Source organism: Lissotriton vulgaris, chromosome 2_1, assembly GCF_964263255.1.
Source record: "Lissotriton vulgaris chromosome 2_1, aLisVul1.2, whole genome shotgun sequence".
Taxonomy (NCBI): domain Eukaryota; kingdom Metazoa; phylum Chordata; class Amphibia; order Caudata; family Salamandridae; genus Lissotriton; species Lissotriton vulgaris.
The window spans coordinates 991,321,823-991,335,450 of NC_141687.1; the positions used below are offsets into that span (position 1 = coordinate 991,321,823).

General features: G+C 44.7%; 1 long non-coding RNA gene across 1 annotated transcript in view; it reads left to right on the forward strand.

Annotated features, from left to right (window-relative positions):
• The first annotated feature begins 4,284 nt into the window (after positions 1-4,284).
• Positions 4,285-13,628, forward strand: part of LOC147731520 (uncharacterized) — a 480,898-nt gene continuing 471,554 nt past the window's right edge. Inside the window, exon 1 of the long non-coding RNA XR_015308643.1 lies at positions 4,285-4,417. This is a non-coding gene — a long non-coding RNA (uncharacterized LOC147731520). The remainder of the gene's footprint in view (positions 4,418-13,628) is intronic.

The following is a 13,628-nucleotide window of genomic DNA, read 5'->3' on the forward strand; positions in this document are numbered from 1 at the left end:
CGTCAAAAATCCTATTAGTAGAACCGGAGTTATTCAATTTTGAAGATTTTATAACACATAGGACCTGAAGAAGTAAAGCACCACCTCTGGATATATGGTTGTGCCAGACCAGCACTAAGTCCTAAGTTCAGGCCGGCTGTTATGGTGCCTTGGCCGGCTATAAGGACCCAGTTAGGCCCGCTGAACAAAGTACCTTAAATCCTGGTTTGAGGAGAGTTGCGAGGATCCGAGTAGAAGATGCATTGTACAGCCAAAGTGATTTGTCACTTCAGAGATGCGGTGAAGCTGCGGTTCGAGGTCCTGCATCGATGTCGAGGATCCCATTGATCCCATCGATCAGTCGAGGATGTGCCACACAGTTGGCACAATGCATCAGGTCTGAGGAGCCGCGAGGCTGCGATGCACAGTCGGGCGTCATTGTCAAGGCTACTGTCGGCGAGCGATACGAGGGCCTGAATAAAGGATAAGTCATGCAGTGGCAGTTCCAAACCGTGACAGGCTACGATACGATGCAGGTCTTGGCGATGGTTTCGATCCATGCAGTAGCGGTAATACATCTGTTCTGCTTGGGGTGGTGCTGCACAGCACAGGAGCTGCATCAGTTCTGCTGAGTCCACAGAGGCTGGCAGAGCACCTTGGACCTACTTCCATCTGTCCATGACTGGGGTGGCACCACTTGCAGGATAGACTCACAGATGACAGAGTCCAGGTCCCGGGTCAAGGTTGTTAGAGCCTTCTGTCCCTAAGGCTCAAGTCAGGATGCCAGCCAACCAGATTTTGGAGTCCCTCTGGAGTTCTGGGTTCAAGAGATGCAGGTTCAGTCCTTCGCACCCAGACAAAAAGATCAGCAGATCAGCACATCAAGGCAGAAGCACAGCAAGGCAGTAGTCCAGCCGTTTAGCAGTCCAGCAGATTAGCACTCCTTCAGCAGCACATAAGTCCTTCTTCCCAGCAGAGTATACACAGGTCCAGTAGTGTACTGAAGAGTTGGCGTCTGAGGTCCAGTATTTATACCAAATTGTGCCTCTGAAGAGGGGGAAAAGCTTCTAGAGGTTTCCCTTAGAAGTCTCCAGGCATCCTGCCCTCCCTGTCCTGGTTCCAGTCTAACTACAGGGGGTATGCAGCCCTTTTTCTGGAGGCAAGACTCAGCCTATTCAAGTGTAACTAGGGCTGTGCCCAGTTCCACCCTCCCATCCATCCAGTGATAACTCATCCAGACACACCTAAGCTTTCTATTGTATGCGGCTGTCTAGAAGGAATGCACAATACTCAACTATCAGTTGCACCCAGTCATATGACCCAAGTACAAGTCACAGGCACTAAATGGCTAAGGCAGGAAAATCCTAACTTTCCAAAAGTGGCATTTTCAAAATTGTAATTTGAAATCCGACTTCACCATCAGTAAGGATGTTTCCAATTCCAAAGACCACATATACTGGTTACCTGCTCCCGTTTTGAAATTACAGTTTATTAAATGTAATAAGGTAACTACAATACTACTCAGTGGGAGAGGTTTGCCTTGTAGTAGTGAAAAACAAGTTTGGAACATGTAAAACTTAAAAGGACATAGCCACCTTTCTAATAACACTATGTCCTGCCCTCTGGGCCATCCAGGACCTACACTGGGGTGAATGATATGTATTTAAAAAAATTACGGTTTGGGCCTGACAGGAGGTTTATTTTGCCAGGTCAAAATGGCAGTTTAGAACTGCACACAGCTGCATTAGCAGGCGTGAGTAATGTTTTAAAAGATTACCTATGTGAGTGGCACAGTCAGTGCTGCAAACTCACGAGTAGCATTGAATTTGCAGGCCCTTGGCACGTGAAGTGCCACTTTACTAGGGGCTTACAAGTAAATTAAATATGCCAATTGAGGATAAGTCAATGTCACCATATTTTAAGGAGCGAGGACATGTACTTCAGCATAAGTTAACAGTGGTAAATTGCACAGAGTCCTAATGCCAGCCAAAAACAAGATCAGCAAAAGTGGAGCACATTGGCAAAAGGTTTGGGGGAAGACCACACTTGGGCTGACAGGTCTAACAACAGCCTCTCTAACCGCCCCTCGGGCCAAATGAGGGTTGGCCCCAAATTGCCCCCTCCATATCCCCCTTTTTCCCACAGGATGAGGAAACCCACTAGATCTCTGTGGTCAGGCTTCAAGGTGATGAGATTCTCGTGTCGATCAACAGGAACTGGCACAAACGTCTGACAATTCTGCTAACTTGGACTGCAGTAACTTTTATTCCTCTGATTAGACATAAACTAGAGGACTGAAGACATACCTCAGCTGCACACTTCATTTCTGTTCGAGAGAATATCAGCATCTTGAAGCCTGACCACAGAGAGACCCCTAAGCAGAAGTCCGACCTCAACCTCATACCGAATATCTAGGTGATGCATCCGCACCTATTAGCTTATAGCATAGGACATTTGCCAAAAGCCTTGAAAACGTCCCAGGGCTGCGGACTGTCCAGTTAGAGAAATATATGTTGGCTGGCCCAATCTGTCACTTGTACATTCCATTAGAAAGAGATTACTGTTCCTACATTGTAGATTGTGACTTTAATCGCTTCATCAGGTATTACAGTTTCATCTAATTAAAATCACATAAAAAACGTGCTATCTACTCTATCCTCCACAAAAAATGTGGAGTGTATACCTTATGTGAAAAAAAGTTATGAAGGGGTAAGTACCAACTACTGTAAATGTGAAAAAAATTAATCAGCAGTTAATGAGTTAACAAGGACATCACTGGAGCATAGCTACAGCATGCATATCTGCCTTTGATCACTGTCTCATTAATCTACCTGCCAGACGTATTTCTAATAGGGGTGAAGCCACACAGGGAGCATATTAATAGGATGTTTCTTTCACATCATGGGCCTATGGAGGAGGAAGCCCCATAGAGGGGCTTAGAATGTGGGCCAAACAAATATGATGGGCAGCTAGAAATGGAAAATGGCAGGCAGGCCAAAGGAAATGAGCATTAGTAAAGGCAAAGCAACTAACTACACATGGAGAGGTATTGCTGGAGAATGATTCATATTGAGGTCAATAAAAAGGGACCGGTAGGAAAAGCGTGAGGGATTGCGGAGTGGTAAGAGACGAGTAACAGTCATGCCATGATAGAGAAGAGGGCCTTTTTTACGGATGTATAGAATGTATGTCAAATTTTGCTTCGGGCAATATAATGATCGAACATTATATGTTATGAAAGAAAGACAAATCACGGTGTGTCTCACAAGTAACGGAAAGATAAGTTCGCTGTAGTAACGAGTACATTAACTCCTTAATAATCTAATGTTTGCCTCCTCCCTAATCCTCACATAAAGTACAACAGCAGTTTCCGGGAAGCAGCGTGTGTACTAATACATTTCAAGATCGTCCGACCTGCACAAGTGACGCACACCAGCACCCCCATCCGCTCACCAAAATTCTAATTACTTCAAAATTAGAAAACACAGACATTTCTCCTTGGATGCGTTTGCTTCGATGGAAAAGGGTACTGAGGTAATCCTTCGCAAAAGATATGAAAGCAAGGCAGCCAACGGATGTACAGCGCGCACTTTCACCCGAAATTTGCTTCACAGTCGTTGAATTTATACTTACACCTTGAAACAGGTGAGTGCGGTACAAAAGCAAGACATTCTGTCTCGGAAACCAATAGGCTGAAGCAAACGTGGAGTGGATATTGAAGTTCACGAAAGAGAAAAAAATAGGTTTAACTGTAACAGTTCAATTCCTGCCAAAGCAAAGTGGGCAAGCAAGCGACCGCGAAATAAAGGGAAAGCGGGGTCATTCTGTTCTGTGAGATATTAATTAGATACAGAAAAGGAGAGAGCGAGCGCGCGCGTCCACTAGGACGGTGGTATATGTACTGTCTGAGACTATGGGCTCTTGGATGCTTCAGTCCCACTCCCCTACCCAGAGAATAGCACTACTGCAGCTCATCTGGAAACCAAAAGCCAGTGCCCCTCCAGCCAGGAAATGACCCTGCATCCCGTCGCATATTTCCATCCATACCCAAGCGCAGGATAACTAGAATGCGGGTAAGGGGCTGCAGGTAGTCAATGCTCCTAGCAAGCATCGGCACCTGCACCGAGAGAGAGGGAGGCTGAGATTCCGTCTCTCCCGGAGACAAGCCTGCTGACTGAGTTGGGCGGGGAGACCTCCTCAACCCAGGCCTGCCATTGGACGACAGGACCCGTTCGGAGGCGACCATTGGCTGGAGGCTGCGTCCGTCGCCCAGGCCTCGTCCATCGCTGCCACTGTAGTACCGCTCTCGGTGGCGGTGCAGCCGCGCTCGGGGCTCTGCTGCTGGGGATTAGTCAGAGGATGCTGGAGCGGAGGAGAGGAGAGGGCTGGACCGCGGGAGCCGCAGTACCACTGACGGGGAAGGAGGCACCTGCTGAGGGTGAGTCAAGCTAGGCGCGGATGTGTGAACCGAGGCAGCGGGGGCTGCCAGGAGGGTGCCCGCGGCGGTGCAGCTATCACACAGCGCCAAGGGCATGGGAGGTGCAGCGCGCTGGATGGAGAGCGGGCCATGTGCCGCTAGCCTGTGACCAGCAGCGGGAGGGAAGCACTGCAGCAGGCAGGGTGCCCAGCTCCCCGCTCCATGTCCACGCCGCCAGACCACAGGAGGGAGGCAACACGGACTCACAAAAGGCACCCCAAAATGAACTTTGTATCTGCAGTTGGAATTCTACATATCGGGGCTCCTGTGCTGCGGGACGGCGAGGCAGCCGTAGCACCAGTACATGCTGCCCTGACAGGATGCACAGAATAGTGTCTGTCCCACAGCATGCCCCCTCACTCGTCGCTGTATCCCAGTTTCAAGCAGGGGTCCTTCTGCTCACGGCAACCCTTCACATGCAACCCTTTACCCTTCGCCCAGATAAAATCACCCAGGCTAGAATAAAAATTGTAACCTTGCTCAGAATGCACTTTCCCGAAGTAGCGAACGAGCAGCAGCGACTGCTAAACGTAGTGTCGCTTCAGGGAGCACCTGTCCCAGATGCTATGCACAGCGCCTCAGCACAGCGCCTTCTCACTGCCGCTGCGTTCAGCACTAGGCGAACCATTAGAATGACAATTGAATTGAGCTCCACAGCAATACTCACAGTATGCGCCGTGTTGCCTTAGTTACAAGTTCTGACCTTTAGAAAACTACTTTATTATTAATTTGCAAAAACGCTACATCTCCGGGGCGTTCTTTTTGTTAAAAAAAGGCAAACACAGGTAGGTGACTGTGTGTTTAACCCGGTGTGTCCACTTTTGTGCCTTTTGCGTTTGGAGGCATGCATGCGTTTTGAAACTACTCGCAGTGCACACTTATCCAAAAGGAATACTATAACCAGAAACATACACAATTCATATAGGTACAAGCCAGCTGAAATACTGCAAACCCTGCAGGCGTTAAACACCTCCTATGCTGCAATTCATACACAGCGATTAGCGATTTATCGCCATGAGGTCATGAAAGTAGTAACAGGCACTGCCTAACAGAGACCTGCCTGATTTAACAAAGGTATATAGCGACGAGTCGATGTGTTAGAACCTACATGCGTGGCATCCACAACCCAGAAGGAATGGCACAAGTAAGCGCTTTCTGGTTTGGACAGGGTATGAAGCGCTACACAGATGCTTCAGTGCAACACATGCAAGCATGAGCTCGGCGAAGGGGTGATTTTGAAATTCAAGACTGTAGATAATACCAGCTGCATCGCTATCAGTACCCCTATATATGTCCAAGCACGCAGGTAAACCTGATAACAGCGGAGGGCTCGCTGGTGCACAGAGCAGTAGAAAGAGACAGAGCAGGACCGATCAATGCTTTCCTTTCAGAGTAGTACCGCTGCCGCTCAAATAAAATACGAGCGTGCACGCAGACAACCCATTCTCTCACCCTGCTGTTTCCGGAGGCACATATGCATTTAAAGTGGTATAAAACATATTGCCAATTAAGAAAACGACTTTAACCTTCTGTCGCTTGCTGAACGTGCCTTTTTCTTTCACTTTTAAATAGAGCTATCTGCGCTAACTTCCCTTCATTACGGTCCCCAGAAGATGGGGGATTGCTGGCTGACTGAATTTGAATTAGTTTTTTGAAGAGAAAGAAACGCTAGAATCTGTTTGACGTGTTTGTGTTCATATTTAGAAGTCGTTTGAGCACGATAGCCCCGCCCCCTCACATGTGCATGAATTTGCCGTGGGTTCTCTAAAGTGGGAAGTGGGGGTGTGCGAGCGAGTGGTTTAAGCTGTGGAAAATGCACAAAGCTCATGAAAGAGTAACACACATGGCAATGGAAACAGCTATGACTGTACACGCACACTGACCTTGTCTTGATGACAAACTCTTGTTAAGGTGCAAGTAAACATTAACCCGCTGGACCAATAAAGCATCCATGGCGTGGAATACAAAAAGACAACTTGGAAGCACTGAGAGCCGACTGGGTTCAACGATTTCCTTTACCAGTGCTTACATTTTTTTTTGTATTATCTCGATCTCTATTGCTGTTAATATACTACCAGATAATTCATCCCTTGGCGGTCCCTGGAACAGTAGTTGTTTGTTGTAGATATTATTCTGCCTTTTATTCATCCGGGAAATTGATCTGCCTTTTTAATGGGCATATTCTTTTTATGGCACCGAAGATCATTCCTGGCTTTTAGAAACCAACTGACATCTCAGCGCAGTCAGTGCTTGTGAACAGCACACTTAGCAATTCTGAAACTTGGAATACATTTCATTTTGCCAGAACACCATCGGAATGTGAGTGAATGATAGTAAATTATAGTAAAATGATTCTAATCGGTCTCTGGGTTTTTTGAAAGATATCAAATGCAGGAACATCTCATTTTACAAAGCACTCAAAACAATACCATATAATATATACACCTGAGAAACACAGCAACGCACATTGAACGTTTTTATGGAAATGTAAGCAATACAAAATGAGGAGAGCAGAAGTGAGGATTTAAATATGTGCGATACAGCTCATTTGGGGAATTGCCCAGAAGGGTAGAGAGATGCAGAAACCTATTTGAAAGTTCTTTTGTCTCATATTCTGGGAACAGACTCAAAAGAGCTCAATTAATATAGAAAATTTCAACATTTTAAGGGGTCCATTGACGGTGGGGTGGAGAGTGTACCACCCCTTCCGATTGCAAGTTTTACCAGGTCCAGGAAAGCATCCAGTAATTTCTTACCGAAGAGAGGGCCTAGAATCGCGAACTGGATGTCATTCCCCATTTAGCATTTGAAAACCTCTGATGCCCGGCAGTTAAGTAAGAGATACTGTCTAGAACAGTTATCTCACAAAAGCCCAGTTTACAGATGCCACTATGGGAATGGCCAGAACACAAGGCCCTGGCTGTCTCACATGAAACTAGGCCATGGATGGAAGCAAGGATGCTCTCATTGGGAGACTTGTAGTTCCTTAACTCTTGTGGGGAGAGGAGTTGGCCCACCTTCTACAGCGGTGGACCTCAAATCTGGGGAATGGGGTTAGAGTCTCGGCAAGGACGCGCAACATCCTGCGATTTTGGGCAAATCACTTAATCTGCCAGTGCCTAAAAAAAAAAAATGATTGTGACCTCATGTAAAGCAACTGGTGCTCGTGTAAAGCGCTCTGATACCCGATACCTTCAGGTCAAGTTTGGGCTATATAAAACTCTGTTAAAAAAAAATACATCAAGGAATAGTGGAAAAAGATGGGGTGAACCAGGGCTCATTCCTGACACACATGGGGCTGACACACATGGTTTGTACTGTATCGGGGCCGGAGGGAGCCGTAATTGGGGGTATTACAATACTTGCTAACTCATTGATACAGAAGGCTGGCTGTGACAATGTTTTATACTGCCCTGTGGAGGCAGTTTTCGCCCCAGTGCCTGGAAATTCATGACGGATGATCTGTTTGCTTGACCCAAAAGTTATCCCACAAGCAATGAGTTGCAGGTCTCGTTGGCCCTCAGGTAGGATTATGGAAAATCTTTTAATTATGAGGGGGAAGACGTGTACCTCTGGCTTGAATTTGAGTATGTGTGTGTGCCCTTGGTCAGATCTCTTCCTTCTTTCTCCCCCCACTCCTTTGTCATGGGTTCGGGGACCCGCCCTGTAGTCTATCGTTTTAAACATGTTATTACTAATCTTTCTAGATTGTTAAAGCTCTCGTTGTGGTACTGTGTGGAGAACCGGACTGCATATATGGCACTCATACTTTCCTTAATGGTCGTTGTCCTTCATATGAGGCGCAGTGCCGTTGTAGTGCCTCACAATCGTACACTGTATTCTCTTTGGCTGCATCTACCAAAACTTTATAAAGAGTAATATGAAAAAAGCAAACACACAAACACCCAGCTGACTCTTGGGCAATTCCTGGAGGTGTAGCAATAAAGAAGCAGCCATTCCCTAACCATTCTAGAGGGTGTGGGATCTACCAAAGGGGCAACTTTTAGCTGTCCTGGTAAACATTTAATTGTTACATTAAAAAGAGGGCATACAAATTAAACAATTCTAGGTTTGGGAAGAGTTGTAGGGAGCATGCTACTGACGCCAGCCTATAGGCAAGACAAGGGAGGGTGGGGGACTTTAAATAAACCAGCCCCACCCTTGAGCAAAGCAGGGGATCTCTTGGAATAATGTGGCCATCACACAACTACCCACCATCTTGCAGGGGTGGGCAAGGTTATTTTTTACACCCAGGTTATGGATCTTTAAACCAGTCTAGGAGATGTCTGAGTTCTGTATTTAACCCCCAGCCAGTCAAGGCGAGGTAGGGTTGGGTTACTATTGTTTAGTAATCTCTGTCTGGCTTGCATGACAGGCTGGTTATAGAGCTTTTTAAGTGGCAAGCTCAAAGGCATAATGACTTATGCATAGTAATGCACTTTCATCTGTTCTATTCGGCTACCTCTTTTTTCTCTTATTTTCCACCCAGTGTTCATGAACAGCAAAATATATTAAAAAACAATAAGATATATCCAAAGCAATTTGATCAGACACAGTCTTTATCCTTGTATCCATAGAATTGTTTTTCATGTGGTCCAAGACTGAATACAGTGTTTAAATCTGTGACTTCCTCTAGCTATGACTGAGCATGTACACGCAGTCAAGTCAGCCTCACTTCAGGCTTAAAGAACATAGGAGTTCCACAGGATGTTTTAAGGCCTCATTTGTGGTCTGGCTGCTGGCCCACCAGGTTAGCAGAGGCCATAGATTTATCTTCTCTGACTGAGGACTGCCTACCTGATTTAGAGATATCTGCATGTGCCTGGTGGCATCATTGTCCCTTCAGCTGAGCCACTGCTGAGGCACCTCTACTGAATTCGCTGACCCTTTCCTGAACAGGTAGAGGGGTTTAATGCACCTGCTTGGCAAAATATTATGTTATTCAAGCACAATCCTTCCAGAATTAGATTTTGCTTTTTCACACCAAAATATTAATATCCCCAATGTGAAGGGAGGTTTTGGTACCAGGCACCGACATGAAAATTCCAGGTAGGGAAATCAAGTTACTATTGCCACACTCTAAATAGGGAAATGAAAGCTGCCCCATGACCCGGACATCCTGTGGTGAATAGGCTACTAGATGGGTTTCTGCCAGCAGAGTTCTATCTCTAAATGGGGTGTAGGAGCTAAAACTTTGGTGGCAGGGTGCCACTCCCCTTTATGCTGGGTGCAACATGCCACCTAACTCTAAATGACCTTCATTGTTAGACGTTTACCGTCCCCAGTGGCTGCATATAAATTATTGTTTCCCTGATTTCTAGGGAACGACTCAAGTTAACTTTTTATAAGTTAGTCGGTATTATCAATTTCTTAATTTTCTTGGTTTAAAAAAAAATACACACACACACACACATATATATATATATATATATATATATATATATATATATATACACTTGGTCTGGACATAATCAAAGATGAATAACGATGTATGTAGAAGCAGCACTCATACTTCAAACATATGTGTGCGGAAACAAAAGCCCCCTAATAGAATACGAAAAAGTGAAAAAAAGGGAGGAGGAACGATGGGCAAAAGCTAAAGGGAAATAAAAGAGGAAAAGGAAAGTACCTTTCTAGTATTTTCTTCACACGTATAACACAGAGGCTGTTGTAGCCAACACAATGCAAAAAGAACAATTGATGGACAGAATGCAGAATAATGTCATACATTCACCACAGTATAGAGATCTGGGCCTAAATCCATCGTTTTTTTACTCACCAAGCCATTTCAGTTGGACCCAGACATATGCAAATCAGTCTTGACCTTGCACCAAATGGGAACAGTCCAGCCCGAACACCCAGGCCAGGTCCTTTCTGGACTAGAAACAAGCATCCTTGGACCGGTTTTGGGCTTTCAGCCCTCATCAGCCAGGATAGCTTGAATCCAGTGGCATGGAGAGCACGGGACCACTTCTGTGCATACCTGTCCCACTCAGGGTGACAAATGCAAAAAGAACAATTGATGGACAGAAAGTAGAACAATGTCATACATTCACCCCAGTACAGAGATCTGGGCCAAAATCCATAGTTTTTGGCTCGCCATGCCATTCCAGTTTGGACCCAGCCATATGCAAATCAGTCTTAACCCTGCACACAATGGGAACAGTCCAGCCCGAACTGCCAAGCCAGGTCCTTCCTGGACTGGAAACAAGCATTCTAGGACCAGTTTCGGGCTTTCGGCCCTCATCAGCCAGGATAGCTTGAATCCAGTGGCATGGAAAGAATGGGACCACGTCTGGGCATACCCGTCCCACTCACACAACACAATGAGCATCTCAAAATGTTACCCAAAACATTGAAGCCAAGCAAAGAGGATACCTTGAGTTCAAATGATTAACAAATGCCTTCTGCTTATCTTTTCCCTCCCCTTTTATGGCTTTTTCGTTTTCTGTTTGTGGGTTTCTGTTTCCCTTTCTCTCTTTGTTTTGGCTCTTTATGTGCATATCATGCTATTTATCTAGATGTACAACTTTATTCCTCGCGGGCCAGTTGCGGATATTAGTTTGAAGTATGTTTGCTGCTTCTACAGACACCTTTATTTATCTCTGATTATGTCCAGACCGAAAATACACGAATGAGTCTGTGAAATTTTTCTTTTCTTTTATATATGTCAATTGTTATGTTTCACTTAGGGATACACTTTTGTTTTTTCTGATGGAGCAGCTGCTTATTTTAATTTTGTGGCAACTGATTAGTCGCATATTGATATGATTAGAGTCATTTGGAATATTAGCTGTTTACATATGTTGAGGTATGATCATACTGACATGTGGGTAACTTCATCGCATTGTAAATGTTGTCCGCCACTGGGCGTCGTTTTGGATATGACTAGAGGAACTGTAACTCTTCTCCTTCCACATGGAGTACGGGATGCAAAATATCAGATTTTCTATCTCATGAGAACCTCTGTTAATTGTGTCTACCGTATGGAAGCAGTGACTATTTTATATGTAAATACTGTATTCAATACTGATTTGGAATGTGCTTATACCAGGATGCTTTATTATATATATTTTCACTGCATTTGTTAATGAATATGTTACAGGCAGATTTCTTTTTGTAATGAACTCATAAGCAATGGGCACCTTGTGCTTAGTCTTGTCACTATTTCTATTGTGAAAGTGAAGCTTACTTGTATTTAAGGGTGGTAGGGCACTGTTCACTTGTATGTGTGGCTTTGACAAGTGCCTGCTCTTTGTTTGACTGAGTGCAGCAAGAATTTTTTGTGTGCGTTAGCGGGTCCTGACCCCGCTGCCAAGCACCAGCCTAGTGAGGTGGACTCGATTTGGTTTTCAGCAGTGAACATTTGGGGTATATATATATACAAGGCGGGAGCAAGCCGCCGAAACGCGTCTACGCAGCAAATGAGCCAATAAATATCGTTTGGATTTTGATTCACGGAGTCAGCGCCTTATTTTGATGGGAAGTTTGGTTTGGAGTCGATATATATATATATATATATATATATATATATATATATATATATATATATATATATATATCTATCTCGTGACCTTCCGTCTAGTGTCTGATACTCAACTTTCATCTACCCAGCCCCTCAATGTTGTATTTGAAATCTCCACTTAAACAAAAGCCATTTGTATGCCTTTGCATGTATGAGCCTCACCATACTCATGTTTTTCCTTCCTGACCCAAATCATCTGATTCTCCCTCGACTTCACCTCCACATTCCTAATCCTTCATGTTACCTTCTACTTACAGTTGCCTGCTTGTCTGTGACTCCTCTTGTGAGGTTTGGTTGTGTTTCCTCTACCACTCACCCGATACCCCCCACTCAGGACTCTTCTGGTCCTCCACACATTTCCTACCCTGTGGATCCTGCTGTTGTCCCCCAGACACCTTTAGCTTCCTTGGAGATTTCGAGTATATCATGGCCCTTACTTTAATCCATCAGCGTTCATCTCTTCTACTCAATGTGCCCACCCGAAGGTTGGCGCAAAGGCAGGATTTCTGCCTTTTTCCATGTCAGCAGACCTTCCCATCTCCAGTCGTGGATTTCCACTTAACAACATTGTGCATTGTGGGATTTGTAGTCATGAGTTGCTTCCTAAAGATCAGTTGGTTTCATGCACCAATACCAGTAATCTGGAGAAGAAAAGACCAGTGGCCTGCGGGCACCAAGCTTAGTGGCAAAACCAAGCAAAGGGCATCCATGTAAAATTGCCTTCTCACTTTGCCACACATGAAATGACCGGAAACCTAAGTGTTGGAACGCAAGAATGGTTGAACAAATGACTCATTTGGGGTGATCTCATTTTGTCACTTTCGTGCCGCCTGAACTTGCTTTGTTGTTGAATAATTGTCTTTATTATCAGGTGGCACGATTAGTTGCCTAGCTTCACCAACGAGGCACGTGTACTCTTCCATTATTTAGTTCTGCATTTTGTGTCTTAGTTGCTGAATTTTGCATTGCTGTAGCACTGAAATTACCTTTCTATACCTACAGTCTTATAGAAATGATAATGTGTATTAATAATATAGGATAATGGATGCCATTTTCAAACAGTATAAGTGGTAAAGAGTATTTTAATGTATGCATGTCAGAATGTATAGGAATGTTTCCATCTGATGCCCATGGCTCATTTGATCAGTCCTACTTTGCTAGTGTCTTGCTTGCCAGGCGAGAGGGTTCTTGTAAGAATGCTTGTGCTTTACCTGCTGGAATATTAACGAACTGCATGCAATTCGGTACCATGTGTCTGCAAATGCATCATTCTTCCAGGAGTGCACTCACCTTATGTACAACAGAACCCAACATAGACTATGGACATGATAGACTTAAGTACAAGGCAGAAAAACAAGCTATGTCTTCCCCAAGAGGTAAAGGAGGCGAAGCGTCTTTAACTGGGTATTTTATTGAGGTATTCATTGAGTCGCCATGACAAACACGTGTTTTACTTTTTTTCAATTAGGATAGTCATTTTTGAAGCTTGTTGAAGCTTGTGAACATAGGACCAGACTGAATAAATTGTTAGAAAGTATTACAGTATTTTCTGTGGAATTGGAGGTTATACGTGAAGAGTGGTGGTAAACATAACATCTTTTGGAGGGTACAGTCACGGAAAGGGGAAGATACTTTACAGCGGAAAGA